The 15528-nt window shown below is 47.0% G+C and overlaps 1 long non-coding RNA gene across 1 annotated transcript; it reads right to left on the bottom strand.

The window, feature by feature from the left end:
- Positions 1 to 13066: 13066 nt before the first annotated feature.
- LOC134038999 (uncharacterized) lies at positions 13067 to 14534 on the bottom strand. The gene is made up of 4 exons (XR_009932721.1): positions 14347 to 14534; positions 13879 to 14157; positions 13419 to 13681; positions 13067 to 13199 (listed from the first exon to the last, which is right to left on the bottom strand). It is a non-coding gene; the product is annotated as an uncharacterized LOC134038999 (long non-coding RNA).
- Positions 14535 to 15528: the final 994 nt, after the last annotated feature.

Genomic DNA, 15528 nt, shown 5'->3' with positions numbered 1-15528 from the left:
TCAAGCTTATTTACGTTTTGGGGGGCATATTTTCAGTTAGCAGATGGTAATGTTTGAATCGCAATTCCATCTTCTACTGCCGGTAACGTCGTAGAATAATCTTCAAAGGGGGTTCTTTATTAATGAATGAATGCAATGAGTAGGCTAAATGCATGAAAATATCACGAGAAGGGAAACACTTAAAAGGACGTTTAAGTAATAGAGATTAGGTCAATTTGTACACCGGTCTGCCAATTTTTTTCGTTTTGATTCAACGATGAGGCTGCCTCTTGCAGGGGAAATGAGAAGACATCTATTTCATTCTACACTTCACTCGTATTTTCAGTTGTAAATGAGCAGCAAAAAAAATGCTTTTAAATTTATGTAATCTTTATAAATAATAAGTATGCATTTTTATATAAAATACAGAAATATCAGTTGTAAAAATGTCATTAAAAAACAGACCCCTGTGCAACCAACGCAAGCAAGCACACCCTACAATTTCCCCAGAAATTGTACCCTCTCTAGTTACAGTTATTTGACTCTGGGTTGAATCAGAGCAAGAATGGTCAAAGTAAGGTTAAAATGAAACCGATATTTAATATCATTGCAAATCAATGAAATAAATTAAAGGCAAACATGTTACAAAATGAAGGCTTTAAATCTGCTCTACCATGGTTATTTTAATTCAGAGAGAGAAACAAAGAGGTGAGGAAGGAGAAGGAGTAGGACAATCCAGAGCTGAGGAGAAGGTCTCAGGAGATGAAGAATCCACAGAACAATGCTTCACAATTCCCTTTATACACAAGATCAACCAATCAGACCACATCTTGACCCTTACTTATCAACATATGACTTAGCAATGTGACAGTAAGTTACACAATGAGGTGTGAGACCAGTAGCATGAGAGGAGGGGGCAGGGTGACACCCAGCCTTACAGTAGCATGAGAGAGGAGGGGGCAGGGGGACACCCAGCCGAGGTAGTGACATCGGAGAGGTGGGAACGAGCTTCCCTAACATCTGACACAGTCAACGGGCGAAAAACCATGGTGGGGCCTTCATCAGAATCAGAATGGGTTTTATTCGCCATGATAGTTCACACAGACAAGGAATTTACTGTGGCAAGAAGGTGCATATATTAATTCGTCCAGGCCCGCCCGCGGGCCCGAAACACTGCCCCCTCCTCCCCCAGTTACTACGCACTAAATGTTAATAAATTAGTTTTTTTGACTACTACACATGTTATACATCTTTGGAAAGCTACGATTCTTGTGCTTGTAGATATGTAAACCATTTCAAGATTGAGTCACAACAACAAGTTTAGTCAACGTCTTTGTCCAGTCACCACTTTGGTGTTGTTTACAAAGCCAAACGTCTCTACTTACCCTCAAAGGTTCCGCGTCGTCCAGGGGGGTATTTGTCGTAGCTCGCTAAGCGGTTTAGCGAGCTAATTTTCAGGCCAAGATAAAAAACGCCCCTCTTTTTGGTTCGTGGAAGCAACTTTCGATAAATCACCATAGTAACATATCAATTAGCACTAACCTGCTCCAGAGCAGGCTAACGTAAGTGTAGCTGGATTAGCTTGCCACACCCCCAGAAAATAACATGGCAGCTCCCTTTTTGAGAGACCCAGTTGACCAAGGAGCTATATTTTAGTTCGATTAGCTTTCCATACCAATAGAGTTCTTCGCGATTGCCAAGATCCTTTATTTCACACGGATGAGTTCTTGTTTGAGCGATATCGATTCAGCCGACATGGACTCATTCATTTGCAAGACCTTCTCGGGCCGTACATTGCAAATATCACACGCCGCAGCAAGCTTTATGCTTTATTATGAGCTTATGCTGCTGTATGTGAGTATGTAACGCTATGTTTTACGAAATGTCTTGTCTTATCTGTTGTGCCTGTGCTTTTTATATGTTTCACTGTGGGAGAGTGGGAAACGTCATATCGATTGACAATAAAGCTACTTGAAACTTTAACTGTGCTTCAGACTGCATAGCCTTGAGTTTTTTTGCGTCAGGTAGGCTATAGGCTACATTTTTATACAGTATAGGCGATGCAGAAAACATGGGCAAAGCCGCAGCATGCGTTGCTGTAAGAAAAGTGTACTTGGCGCTTAACCAGCTGATGAATCAATTCATCATATTCCCTGGCCATGTCCCAGTCAATGACATCAAAGAGGGATTTACACATATGCCTACATGCATATACACATATATAGTACATGATATAAGCGCAGTAGCCTATATATATCCTCATAATTGGGTGTGCTTTGCCTTCGGCAAGGGCACAACCTTTGTTCTCTCACATATATATTATTATTATTCTTTTTATTCTTTTTGCCCCCATAAAACTCAGTCAATATTTGGCCTACATAGACAACCTAGGTGTCAAAAGTTTCGTCTTGGTAGCGATTGAGTTGCTTCTATTGGGATTTACGTTCCGTTGTATGGTTTAAGTGGAAATTAAGTTTAAGACCAATTACTTTTGGTCCCTTAAAAAGGGGGGGGGGGCACATATAAAATGTGTTGTAATTCCTACACCGTTCACCTGATTTGGATGTAAATACCCTGAAATTAAAGCTGAAAGTCTGCACTTAAAGCACATCTTGATTGTTTCATTTCAAATCCATTGTGGTGGTATACAGAGCCAAAATGATGAAAATTGTGTCAATGTCCAAATATTTATGGACCTAACTGTATATGGAACATTTCGTGTTTTTGTGTGAGTTACCTGCAGCTCCCAGCTCCTTCCTAACAGCTGAAAGAGAGCCCTTCTAAAAGGTGTTTGTGGGGGGGACAGAGGGTGTCTGGGACTGGAGCACTGAAAGAGAGCCCTTCTAAAAGGTGTTTGTGGGGGGGACAGAGGGTGTCTGGGACTGGGGCACTGAAAGAGAGCCCTTCTAAAAGGTGTTTGTGGGGGGGACAGAGGGTGTCTGGGACTGGAGCACTGAAAGAGAGCCCTTCTAAAAGGTGTTTGTGGGGGGGACAGAGGGTGTCTGGGACTGGAGCACTGAAAGAGAGCCCTTCTAAAAGGTGCTTGTGGGGGGGACAGAGGGTGTCTGGGACTGGGGCACTGAAAGAGAGCCCTTCTAAAAGGTGTTTGTGGGGGGGAGAGAGACATCAGTTTATACCCGTTTTCAGATGATGCTCTCCATAGTACGTTTATGGTTTATACAAGCGGTAACTTACAGACAGGGTGGTGGTGGGGCGTTTGCTGTCCATGCTGGGGGGACTGGGGGTGGACTGGGGGTCCTGTGGACTGGGGGGTCCTGTGGACTGGGGGTCCTGTGGACTGGGGGGTCCTGTGGACTGGGGGTCCTGTGGACTGGGGGTCCTGTGGACTGGGGGGTCCTGTGGACTGGGGGGTCCTGTGGACTGGGGGTCCTGTGGACTGGGGGTCCTGTGGACTGGGGGGTCCTGTGTCTCTTCTGGGGGGTGGGGATGGGGGGCGAGATCTCTCTTTGCACCTGCAGATAGACAGTAAGATGGGGATCATACTGATATTTCTGTTTGTTCATATCTTTCTAATAAAGTTTTGTGGTCCTCTCACCTCTTGAATGTGCGCCTGTCTCTCTTTCTCATAGCGTATCCTCTCCTCCTCCTCCACCTCTGTCTTCTTCTTCTCCTCCACCTCTGTCTTCTTCTTCTCCTCCACCTCTTTCTTCTTTTCCTCCACCTCTGTCTTCTTTTCCTCCACCTCTTTCTTCTCCTCCACCTCTTTCTTTTCCTCCACCTCTGTCTTCTTCTTCTCCTCCTCCACCTCTTTCTTTTCCTCCACCTCTTTCTTCTTCTCCTCCACCTCTGTCTTCTTTTCCTCCACCTCTGTCTTCTTCTTCTCCTCCACCTCTGTCTTCTTCTTCTCCTCCTCTTTCTTCTTTTCCTCCACCTCTGTCTTCTTTTCCTCCACCTCTTTCTTCTCCTCCACCTCTTTCTTTTCCTCCACCTCTGTCTTCTTCTTCTCCTCCTCCACCTCTTTCTTTTTCTTCTCCTCTGCAAGACGGACCAGCTCCTTGTTTTTGGCCGTTTTCTGTTGCAAGAAGACCAAACTTTACTTAGCTAATAACAGCTGAGTCATAAGAATATGTTACACTCACTTAAAATCTACCCTTACGTCAAGTGTTTCCACACCATCAAAATCCAATTCTACTATCAAGATTGTTCAGCATTGTTATTCAAGAGTGTGTGGTCCAAATAAGATAAGTTGTATACTGTATATTGCAAACGCATAAACAGTCATTTCTGCCAAATACCTCTTAGCCAATCAGTGCCCAGCTGACCTTCATCTCCTTGAATCTTCGGATCTCCTGATCCTCGTCAAACTCCCTCTTGATTTGAGCCCTCTGCTCTGCCAGCCTCCTCTCCTCCTTCACCTCCTCCAGGCGTAGCTTCTCCCTCTCCTCTGCCTCCTTAAGGTGCTTCTCCTCAATCTGGGCAGGGCCCGAGAGGTAAACAGTTTGTTATACAACATCATGTACCTGTGTGTGTGTTTGTGTACAGTACACAACATCCTTCAAATCAATGGCTTGTTGAAGCTAAAAGACCCTACAGCCACAAGAGGCCAGGGTCTTGAAATGTAAACATAACACATCCCAAACCATATCACACTGTACCTGTTGTTTTAGGCAAAGCTTATGTTTATCCAGTTCAGTGAGTTGATGAAGCGTTGGCTGGTTAGGAAACACATTTCCTCTGGCACACATGGAGGTCTGGACAGGGGCAAAACCTGCAAAGATGAAATAGAACAGCCATGTGCATTGTGTGTACGTGTGTATTACATTCACGTGAAAGAATGTGATGTCTGCAGTGTGCCAGCTGGTGCAGTGACTGTCTACCTGAGACTGTGTTGATGGGAGGCAGTCTGTCCTCTCTCTGGGTGGGCCTGGTGACTGGGGCTTTTTTCTGAGAGGTCTCAGGGTTCAGCCAAGCTTCCTCATTCTGCCTGTGCATCTGCTTCAGGTCAGCTAGCCAGACAAAGTGCAGTCAGACACTTCACACAGAAATATCTGTCATCAATTGAAATCCAATCAACTTATGCAATCCTGTAGGGTGAGCCAACATGGAATGTAAGTGAAACATGCTACAACGTACTAATGAGGTCCCCTCGGGTGTCTCTGAGGGGTGCGCCGCACCCTCCCCGGCCCCATGGGTTATAGGTTCTTATTTCGGCCTCCAGCTTGGCCTCAGCCCGGTCCCTCTCCACCTTCTCCAGCCTCCGGCACTCCTGCTTCTCCTGGATCTGCAGGGAAAGTATATACGGTCCACTTCTAATCTTAGCCACCTATCCAGATCTTCTCCACCTGCCCTCTCTCTTTCTATAGGGCTCTGGAACTGCCAGTCTGCTGTGAACAAGGCAGACTTCATCCCAGCGTTTGCATCCCATGCTTCTCTTCATGCCCTTGCGCTGACAGAGACATGAATCCGCCCAGAGAACACTGCAACTCCAGCTGCTCTCTCCGTCAACCACTCCTTCACTCACTCACCCCGCTCAACCGGGCGGGGTGGCGGGACGGCGGGACAGGGTTGCTTCTTTCCCCACATATTAAATACACACCCACACCACTCCCTGTTACTGCCAAATCATTTGAACACCATTATGTGATGCTAACTGATCCTATCAAAGCATGCTTAATTGTTCTTTATCGCCCACCAGGCCCGCTAGCCGACTTTGTGGAGGAGCTGGACATGCTCCTCAGCGTCCTCCCGGATGATGGAACCCCCTTGATAGTCCTTGGGGACTTCAACATCCACCTCCAAGGAACGCAGGCCGTCGACTTCTTGTCTCCGTCATCATTCTGCTGGACCTTTCTGCAGCGTTTGATATGGTTAACCACCAGATCCTGCTCTCCAGACTTTCTGAGATGGGCATCACTGGCACTGCACTCCAGTGGATCTCATCCTACCTGTCAGGAAGATTCTACCAGGTCTCCTGGGGAGGCAAACTGTCAGGCCCTCGCCAGCTCTCCACTGGTGTCCCACAGGACTCCGTCCTTGGACCCCTCCTCTTCTCTCTGTACACCACCTCACTTGGACCAATCATCACCTCCTATGGCTTCTCCTACCACTGCTACGCTGACGACACGCAGCTGTACCTGTCGTTCCCCCCGACCGATCCGGGATCTCAGCTAGGATTGAGGCCTGCCTCACAGACATCTCCGCCTGGATGACCGAGCACCACCTCCAGCTGAACCTCGCCAAAACAGAACTTCTCATCATCGGCACTTCTCAGCTGATGCACACTGAACCCTACAGAACTTTACACAACACATCATTTTATATGACATCGTTCTCAAGAGTCATTGGTCCTTCCCAGAATCACAACACAAACACACAGTCCCACATGGCCCTTCAGTCATTGGCTCACTTCACATCAAATACGTAAATCCTTTACTATGTAGTACAGAGTCATAATCTGATCACCCCAGTAAGACACGGTACTGCCGACCACATTAACACAAGAACCCCCGACTTTTGTGATGTCTCATACAATGCCACTATCTTTCTGGAGGAGCTTCAAAGGCTTGCAGACCTGGTATCTCCTTCTCCCCATGAGAGGGAGAAGGGCCAGCCAAGTGGCCCACCTTCCTCAGCCTCTCTTTACTCCAAAGAGACTGGATCAAACAAAGGAATCTATCCGAAACTGACTTGAATGGATGTACAAAATGTTTTAAGGACTACACTTGGAATTCATGTGTGACAATTTATGCTTTCCCTTTTATTCTGTGTTGATTTAACACAACCTCCCTCCCTTCCTATTAGTGAAACTGGAACCTCACACAATGACAAGTGAGAACCTCTCATACTCATGAGTGAGAACCTCTCTTATACCACAGTGAACACCTCTCACACGCACAACTGAAAATGTAACCTCTCACACGCACAACTGAAAATGTAACCTCTCACACGCACAACTGAAAATGTAACCTCTCACACGCACAACTGAAAATGTAACCTCTCACACGAACAACTGAAAATGTAACCTCTCACACGCACAACTGAAAATGTAACCTCTCACACGCACAACTGAAAATGTAACCTCTCACACGCACAACTGAAAATGTAACCTCTCACACGCACAACTGAAAATGTAACCTCTCACACGCACAACTGAAAATGTAACCTCTCACACGCACAACTGAAAATGTAACCTCTCACACGCACAACTGAAAATGTAACCTCTCACACGCACAACTGAAAATGTAACCTCTCACACGCACAACTGAAAATGTAACCTCTCACACGCAAAACTGAAAATGTAACCTCTCACACGCACAACTGAAAATGTAACCTCTCACACGCACAACTGAAAATGTAACCTCTCACACGCACAACTGAAAATGTAACCTCTCACACGCACAACTGAAAATGTAACCTCTCACACGCACAACTGAAAATGTAACCTCTCACACACACAACTGAAAATGTAACCTCTCACACGCACAACTGAAAATGTAACCTCTCACACGCACAACTGAAAATGTAACCTCTCACACGCACAACTGAAAATGTAACCTCTCACACACACAACTTAAAATGTAACCTCTAATACGCACAACTGAAAATGTAACCTCTCACACACACAACTGAAAATGTAACCTCTCACACACACAACTGAAAATGTAACCTCTCACACACACAACTGAAAATGTAACCTCTAACACACACAACTGAAAATGTAACCTCTAACACGCACAACTGAAAATGTAACCTCCCACACGCACAACTGAAAATGTAACCTCTCACACGCACAACTGAAAATGTAACCTCTCACACGCACAACTGAAAATGTAACCTCTCACACGCACAACTGAAAATGTAACCTCTCACACGCACAACTGAAAATGTAACCTCTCACACGCACAACTGAAAATGTAACCTCTCACACGCACAACTGAAAATGTAACCTCTCACACGCACAACTGAAAATGTAACCTCTAACACGCACAACTGAAAATGTAACCTCTCACACACACAACTGAAAATGTAACCTCTCACACGCACAACTGAAAATGTAACCTCTCACACGCACAACTGAAAATGTAACCTCTCACACGCACAACTGAAAATGTAACCTCTCACACGCACAACTGAAAATGTAACCTCTCACACGCACAACTGAAAATGTAACCTCTCACACGCACAACTGAAAATGTAACCTCTCACACGCACAACTGAAAATGTAACCTCTCACACGCACAACTGAAAATGTAACCTCTCACACGCACAACTGAAAATGTAACCTCTCACACGCACAACTGAAAATGTAACCTCTCACACGCACAACTGAAAATGTAACCTCTAACACACACAACTGAAAATGTAACCTCTAACACACACAACTGAAAATGTAACCTCTCACACACACAACTTAAAATGTAACCTCTAACACGCACAACTGAAAATGTAACCTCTGACACGCACAACTGAAAATGTAACCTCTAACACACACAACTGAAAATGTAACCTCTCACACGCACAACTGAAAATGTAACCTCTAACACACAACTAATTATAGGACAATTTACTAAGCAAGATATATGTATATGCTTCATACTTTGTGTGCACAAGTTTACTGTACAAAATACAGTAGATGCAAACAATTTAACTACTGATCATTTTGTCATATAATCCCTTAAAATAAGCTATATTGCCAACCTTGGCATTTTTATCACTAATGTTGATGTGCATTTGAATGAAATGTCAATGGTTTTTTTGTGGATACATAGCTATATATTCTTTAAATATTTTATTTCAGCTATTCAACTGTGTTCTATTAGGCAATCAACTGTTATTATTTACATTTAGTCATTTAGCAGACGCTCTTATCCATAGCGACTTACAGTAAGTACAGGGACATTCCCCCGAGGCAAGTAGGGTGAAGTGCCTTGCCTAAGGACACAACGTCAGTTGGCATGACCGGTAATCGAACTGGCAACCTTCGGATTACTAGCCCGATTCCCTCACCGCTCGGCCAAAAATGGGGCAAAATGGACTGCTAGGGGCGGGGAGAAGGAAAAAGAGGGGGGGGGGGAGGGGGGGAAAGAGAAAAAACGGAAAGAGAAAAGGAGAAAAACAAACAATTTGTCATGTTTTTTTCTCCACTGTGCGCTTATTTTTATCACTTTTATCGACAACATTGACACTTTGTCTCCTGCGGGATTCGATCCGACGACGCTGTGCACCGTGGCAGCATGCACCAATACCATGCATTAACATAATTTTTCTTTCGTATAAGGTGTATATTGCTTGTATTAAGTGAGTTGTGTGAATATTGCATGTATTGTTTAAAAGCAGCCAGAACCAAAATCATTGTGTGTGTGTTAACATACTTGGCCAATAAATCTGATTTTGATGTAATTAAAGTGCTATGTGTCATTCATCCTGATTAGGGGGTTAGTTGTCCCAGATATATATATATATATATATATATATATATATATTTAGCAACTGTCCCAGACTGCGGGGGACCAGAAGTGGGTGAACAACCTGAACTTGTTCTTCAACAGGTTTGATCAGCCCCTACCCCGGCTGCTGCACACCTCAGGTGCACCCCCAGAACACTGCCCTACCCCCATCTCCACAGCACTCAGGTCACAGACCCCCACCGCTTTGGCTTCTCCTGCCCCATCCCTTTCATCTCACCTCTTACCCTCAGCTCCACCCCCTCTCAACACCCCCTACAACATCAAACACTGGTGAGAAAAGAGGTCAGGAAGATCAAAGCAAGAAAGTATGTATTTTCATTGGCAGAGGGCTTTCCAGGAGTGCTGATATTTAATAACAGCACTGGTAGCCTACTTAGTTACTTTGCAAGAGTTCTAGGAATAAAGTATAGGAGGTATAGGAGAAAAACAATCCAGAAGTCAAAATTTGAGAAACTTTGGTCAGTTTATTAAACCTGAAAGTATATATTTAGCAAATATATACATCTTTATTTTTTTGTTGTTTTCTTTTTTAGAACACCATGCAATGCACAAACACAGAAATGAAAAACATAACTATATACAATACTTTACTATCTACACATTATTATACAATTTGACAAACTTGGTCACTTTATTAAACCTGAAAGTATATATTTAACAAATATATACATCTATTTTTTTTTTATTGAATTTTTTAGAACACAGAAATGAAAAACGTAACTATATACAATACTTAACTATTTACACATAACTATTATATACAGTATTTATTTATTCATAAATTTTCCTTTATTTCCCACTGGCAAGACTGGTCAACTGGTCCTTCCACTCTGCCAGGGTGAGTCCTGAGGCTGGACAGTACCACCGCCCCTTCAGCTGGGTGTGACCCGTACTTTTGTTTTTCCCCTGCCCACACTGCTTGCAAATGTACTGGTAGGTATCCCTGAACTTCTTGCGTGGAGGTTCACCCCTAGCCATCAGCTCCTCGTTCTCCTGGGCAGCTTTTTTCTGTCTCCACGTACGTTGCCTTGGCTGAACAGAGGTGCCAGGTGGTGGAGGGGCCAGGTACAGTGGATGGTCAGCAGGTGGCTGGAAGGGGGGAGGTGGCTGGAAGGGGGGAGGTGGCTGGAAGGGGGGAGGTGGCTGGTACGAAGGCCAGGCAGGATATGGTGGTGGTGGCAGGTAATCCTGCTGGTACGAGGCCCAGGCAGGAGATGGTGGTGGTGGCAGGTGACCCTGCTGGTACGAAGGCCAGGCAGGAGATGGTGGTGGTGGTGGTGGCAGGTGACCCTGCTGGTACGAGGCCCAGGCAGGATATGGTGGTGGTGGCAGGTAATCCTGCTGGTACGAGGCCCAGGCAGGAGATGGTGGTGGTGGCAGGTAATCCTGCTGGTACGAGGCCCAGGCAGGAGATGGTGGTGGTGGCAGGTGACCCTGCTGGTACGAGGCCCAGGCAGGAGATGGTGGTGGTGGCAGGTAATCCTGCTGGTACGAAGGCCAGGCAGGAGATGGTGGTGGTGGCAGGTAATCCTGCTGGTACGAAGGCCAGGCAGGATATGGTGGTGGTGGCAGGTAATCCTGCTGGTACGAAGGCCAGGCAGGAGATGGTGGTGGTGGCATGTAATCCTGCTGGTACGAAGGCCAGGCAGGATATGGTGGTGGTGGCAGGTAATCCTGCTGGTACGAAGGCCAGGCAGGATATGGTGGTGGTGGCAGGTGACCCTGCTGGTACGAGGGCCAGGCAGGAGATGGTGGTGGTGGCAGGTAATCCTGCTGGTACGAGGGCCAGGCAGGATATGGTGGTGGTGGCAGGTAATCCTGCTGGTACGAGGCCCAGGCAGGAGATGGGGGTGGTGGCAGGTAATCCTGCTGGTACGAGGCCCAGGCAGGAGATGGTGGTGGTGGCAGGTAATCCTGCTGGTACGAGGGCCAGGCAGGATATGGTGGTGGTGGCAGGTAATCCTGCTGGTACGAGGCCCAGGCAGGAGATGGTGGTGGTGGCAGGTAATCCTGCTGGTACGAGGGCCAGGCAGGAGATGGGGGTGGTGGCAGGTAATCCTGCTGGTACGAGGCCCAGGCAGGAGATGGTGGTGGTGGCAGGTGACAATGCTGGTACGAAGGCCAGGCAGGATATGGTGGTGGTGGCAGGTGACCCTGCTGGTACGAGGGCCAGGCAGGAGATGGTGGTGGTGGCAGGTAATCCTGCTGGTACGAGGGCCAGGCAGGATATGGTGGTGGTGGCAGGTAATCCTGCTGGTACGAGGCCCAGGCAGGAGATGGTGGTGGTGGCAGGTAATCCTGCTGGTACGAGGGCCAGGCAGGAGATGGTGGTGGTGGCAGGTAATCCTGCTGGTACGAGGGCCAGGCAGGATATGGTGGTGGTGGCAGGTAATCCTGCTGGTACGAGGCCCAGGCAGGAGATGGTGGTGGTGGCAGGTAATCCTGCTGGTACGAGGCCCAGGCAGGAGATGGTGGTGGTGGCAGGTGACCCTGCTGGTACGAGGCCCAGGCAGGAGATGGTGGTGGTGGCAGGTAATCCTGCTGGTACGAGGCCCAGGCAGGAGATGGTGGTGGTGGCAGGTGACCCTGCTGGTACGAGGCCCAGGCAGGAGATGGGGGTGGTGGCAGGTAATCCTGCTGGTACGAGGCCCAGGCAGGAGATGGTGGTGGTGGCAGGTAATCCTGCTGGTACGAGGCCCAGGCAGGATATGGTGGTGGTGGCAGGTAATCCTGCTGGTACGAGGCCCAGGCAGGAGATGGGGGTGGTGGCAGGTTACCATGCTGGTACGAGGCCCAGGCAGGAGATGGTGGTGGTGGCAGGTTACCATGCTCATACGAGGCTGAGCCAGCAGAACCAGGCCATACGTATGACCCAGGCTGGTAGTGCTGTGCCAAGGCAGAACGAACACTGTGCCGAGGGCGTATCACTGCCTCACCCTCCCGGTTCTCTGGCTCCTCAAACACCATAGCCTCATGCCCATGCTGCACAGGAGCAGCCGGAAGAGTCTGGGCTTCAGGGAGTGAGTCCTTGGCCAGTTCAAAGCGTTTGGGGAGTATGGTGCCCTGCAGCAGCATGTCCCTGTCCTTCCTCTTATCCCTCCTAAGCAGCCTAAAAGACAAAAATGCATACAGTAGCTTCAGTTAGTTCTTTTATACATAGTAGCCTATCCTCCTATGTTTAGTATTTTCTAACAAGCAAGCAGTTGAAGGTTTTTCTTGCAGTTTAATAATATAATGTAATTGTATAGGAAAGGTGCACACGTAAAAAACAAGACTCACCAAGAAGAGATTGTTGTGTTGTTTACTGGTATCAGAACCACGTTGGTCTTCTCCAGAACAACCCTGCTGTCCTCCAGCAGCTGTTTAACCCTTGTGTTATCTTCGGGTCATTCTGACCCATCAGTCATTGTGACCCACTGTCGTATTGCGACAAATTTACCTCATACAAAAACAAAGTGAAGCATTTTCTTTTAACTGTCGGGCTGTCTCAGACCCCCCACATTGCAATGGTTAAAAGAAAATTATTTTTATTTGTTTTTGTATTGGGTGAAATTGGGTAAACACAACGATGGTTCGTTGTGAACCTTTGGGTCATGTGACCCGAAGGCAGCACGAGGGTTAAGATGGCTGTAGGCCACCACAATGGACTGTGGGATGGGCAGAGTTCTACTCCTTGTGTCCTTGGGCCTGTTTGGTGCTTGCTGAAACTCTTTTAAAAGTCTCAGGCAAACACATTCGCTGACCCTGTGGACTTCGGGGTCCTGGGCTGCCTGCCCGTGAGTCATGAACAGTCTGTGGGAAAGAAGGATGATATGGTCCGGACTTTAAACAAGGCTGTAAACAAAAAATAATAATAATAGCAACAACCTGTCACCTGTGAACAGCCCAATTTACCCCCCACAAACTAATATAATCACAAAATAATTTTTTCAATCCTGGTTTGACGCAGTACAGCCTTCTGATTCAATGATTTGTAATGAACCAAAATGATTAAGAATTGTGTCAAATCACCTCTCTGCCGCCTGCTGTCCAGGAGCAGAGCCACTCGGCTTCCTGGGCGCTCTCCAAGGTCCTGCCACGGTCTTCTTCCTGGCTTTCTGGCCGAACCTCAAAGGTTCCTTGTCCATAGCAGGGAGAGCCATGTAAAGATGGACTATGTCAGCCTCCTCTTTTGATGACAAGGCAGTGATGGTTCGGTTCAGGCCAACCAGGTAGGCTGCCAGGTCATCAACCGCATCCCAGCCCAAGACACCTCTGGAATCACATCGGCTATTCTGAAAAGTGAAAATCATGAAAAAAACACATGTAAATAAATGTGTACATTTCTTTGAACTATTTGAGCAATGTTGACCTTTTTTCTCTCTCCATAAAACGTAATACTTGACGTTTTACTTGACAAACGTATGATACTTGTGGCATATCATTAGCGAACTTGTTACATATCTTGTTTTTGAGAAAGGTGTTACATTACCTGGTCTGATGTGCTGTCTTGTGTGTCGTCTTCCTCCACAATGATGTCCTCATCCAGGGATCTGGGTCCACTGTCACCCTCCAGTGTCACCTGGTTCCACGGCACATATTGGAGGATCAAGATCACCTACCCTAAGGTCAGCTACCTGGCACACCGTGACGTCAGGTTCACCCCCGTCGTCCTCGAGCTCCTCTGTGGGGATCTCTGGCAGCTGCTGTGGAACCAGCAGGTCGCCTCTATTGGACTGGGCCAACAGGTACTCCACAGCAATGCGCTCGCCTGTAACACATAGTGTTTAAACACATAGTTAAAGAAGAGGAAAGGACACAAACACAGACACATCTCCTACATGTAGAGCCCGATCTTCACTCCCACGTCCTCTGAGGAGGGGTGGAGGTGGCAGAGAAAAGAAAAGTGGGAGAGGAAGTAATACTCAAATGCTCAGTGCTGATCTGAGAGCTATCTCACCAGTAGGTTTTCCAGGTGGGGTGAATTCTGGAACCAGAGAACAACCAAGGACCCGCTGGCTCATGCTGTTTAGGTGAGACATCAAGCGAACATCAAATGTCCTCAGGGTTGATGCCCCCACCACAGCTACAGCTTCCTTTGCCCGGTTCATGTTCCACCTCGATACTCCCTCCAGCATGTACATTTGTGTGTGCAATGCATGGCATCGAAAGAAACAAAATACTCAGGTTAGGTCAACCATTATTACGAAGTCAATACATATTAACACCTATTAAATACAAAGTGACAATGACATTGTTATTTGAATAATTCAAGTGCATACTATGTCATAACACAGACTTTTTTTTAAGATCAGCATACGGCAAGTTAACATTTTGAATTTACCTGGAACAAAAGCACACTGGTGGCGGTGAAAACTCTGGAGGGAGGAGGACCCCCTCCCACACCTGAGGACGTCAAGGACTTTGCCACCCTTCTGCAGTGTCCCTGTCTTTGTGTACAACTCCACCCCTGCAGGGTCCTGGATGCACTCCAGGTGCTTCTGCTGCACCTCCCACACATGGTGCATGCTGTCAGGGTTCACTAGACGCAGCCCCGTGGTGTCAGTCAGCTCCCACATCGATTCGAGCAGCCCCGAAATCATGACCCGGATTTCCTCCACTGCACGGGTCCTCCGCCTGCAGTGCTTTGCCATTTCACCAGTGCTGATACTGGCCAAGAGCAGTGCCTCAGTGGGAGCATTTCCGCCATGGCTGCTCTTCCACTCCCCTTTCTTGGCCTCCTTAAGCCGTTGCACATCCTCCTGATCCCACTCAAAGATACAGGCGGAAAGTTTGGAGCAAAAGGTACCGTAGAGAGGGTGGTGCTCAGTAGTGAGGCCGCAGTTAAACCTTCGCATGAAGTGGAAGACGTCTAAACGGACGACAAACTTCCATGGTCGAAAGAGTCTCAGCACTGACGACACACCTGTGAAAGGCAAACATTGATTATTACAGACGTGATCATCTATTTTTTGGGCAATTACATTACATTGTTAGTTTATAGATTACTATCACCATTTTTCTCTTTTTTTAACATCATAATTAACTTTAGTTAATTACATACTGTAATCTGCAATGTATATTTCATAAAGTAACAATTTCAGCATCCCAGCTGACTGGCTGCAGCAGTCCCGGTCAACAT

The sequence above is a fragment of the Osmerus eperlanus genome, chromosome 18 (assembly GCF_963692335.1).
Source record: "Osmerus eperlanus chromosome 18, fOsmEpe2.1, whole genome shotgun sequence".
Classification (NCBI taxonomy): Eukaryota; Metazoa; Chordata; class Actinopteri; order Osmeriformes; family Osmeridae; genus Osmerus; species Osmerus eperlanus.
This window is presented reverse-complemented; position numbering and strand designations above follow the sequence as displayed.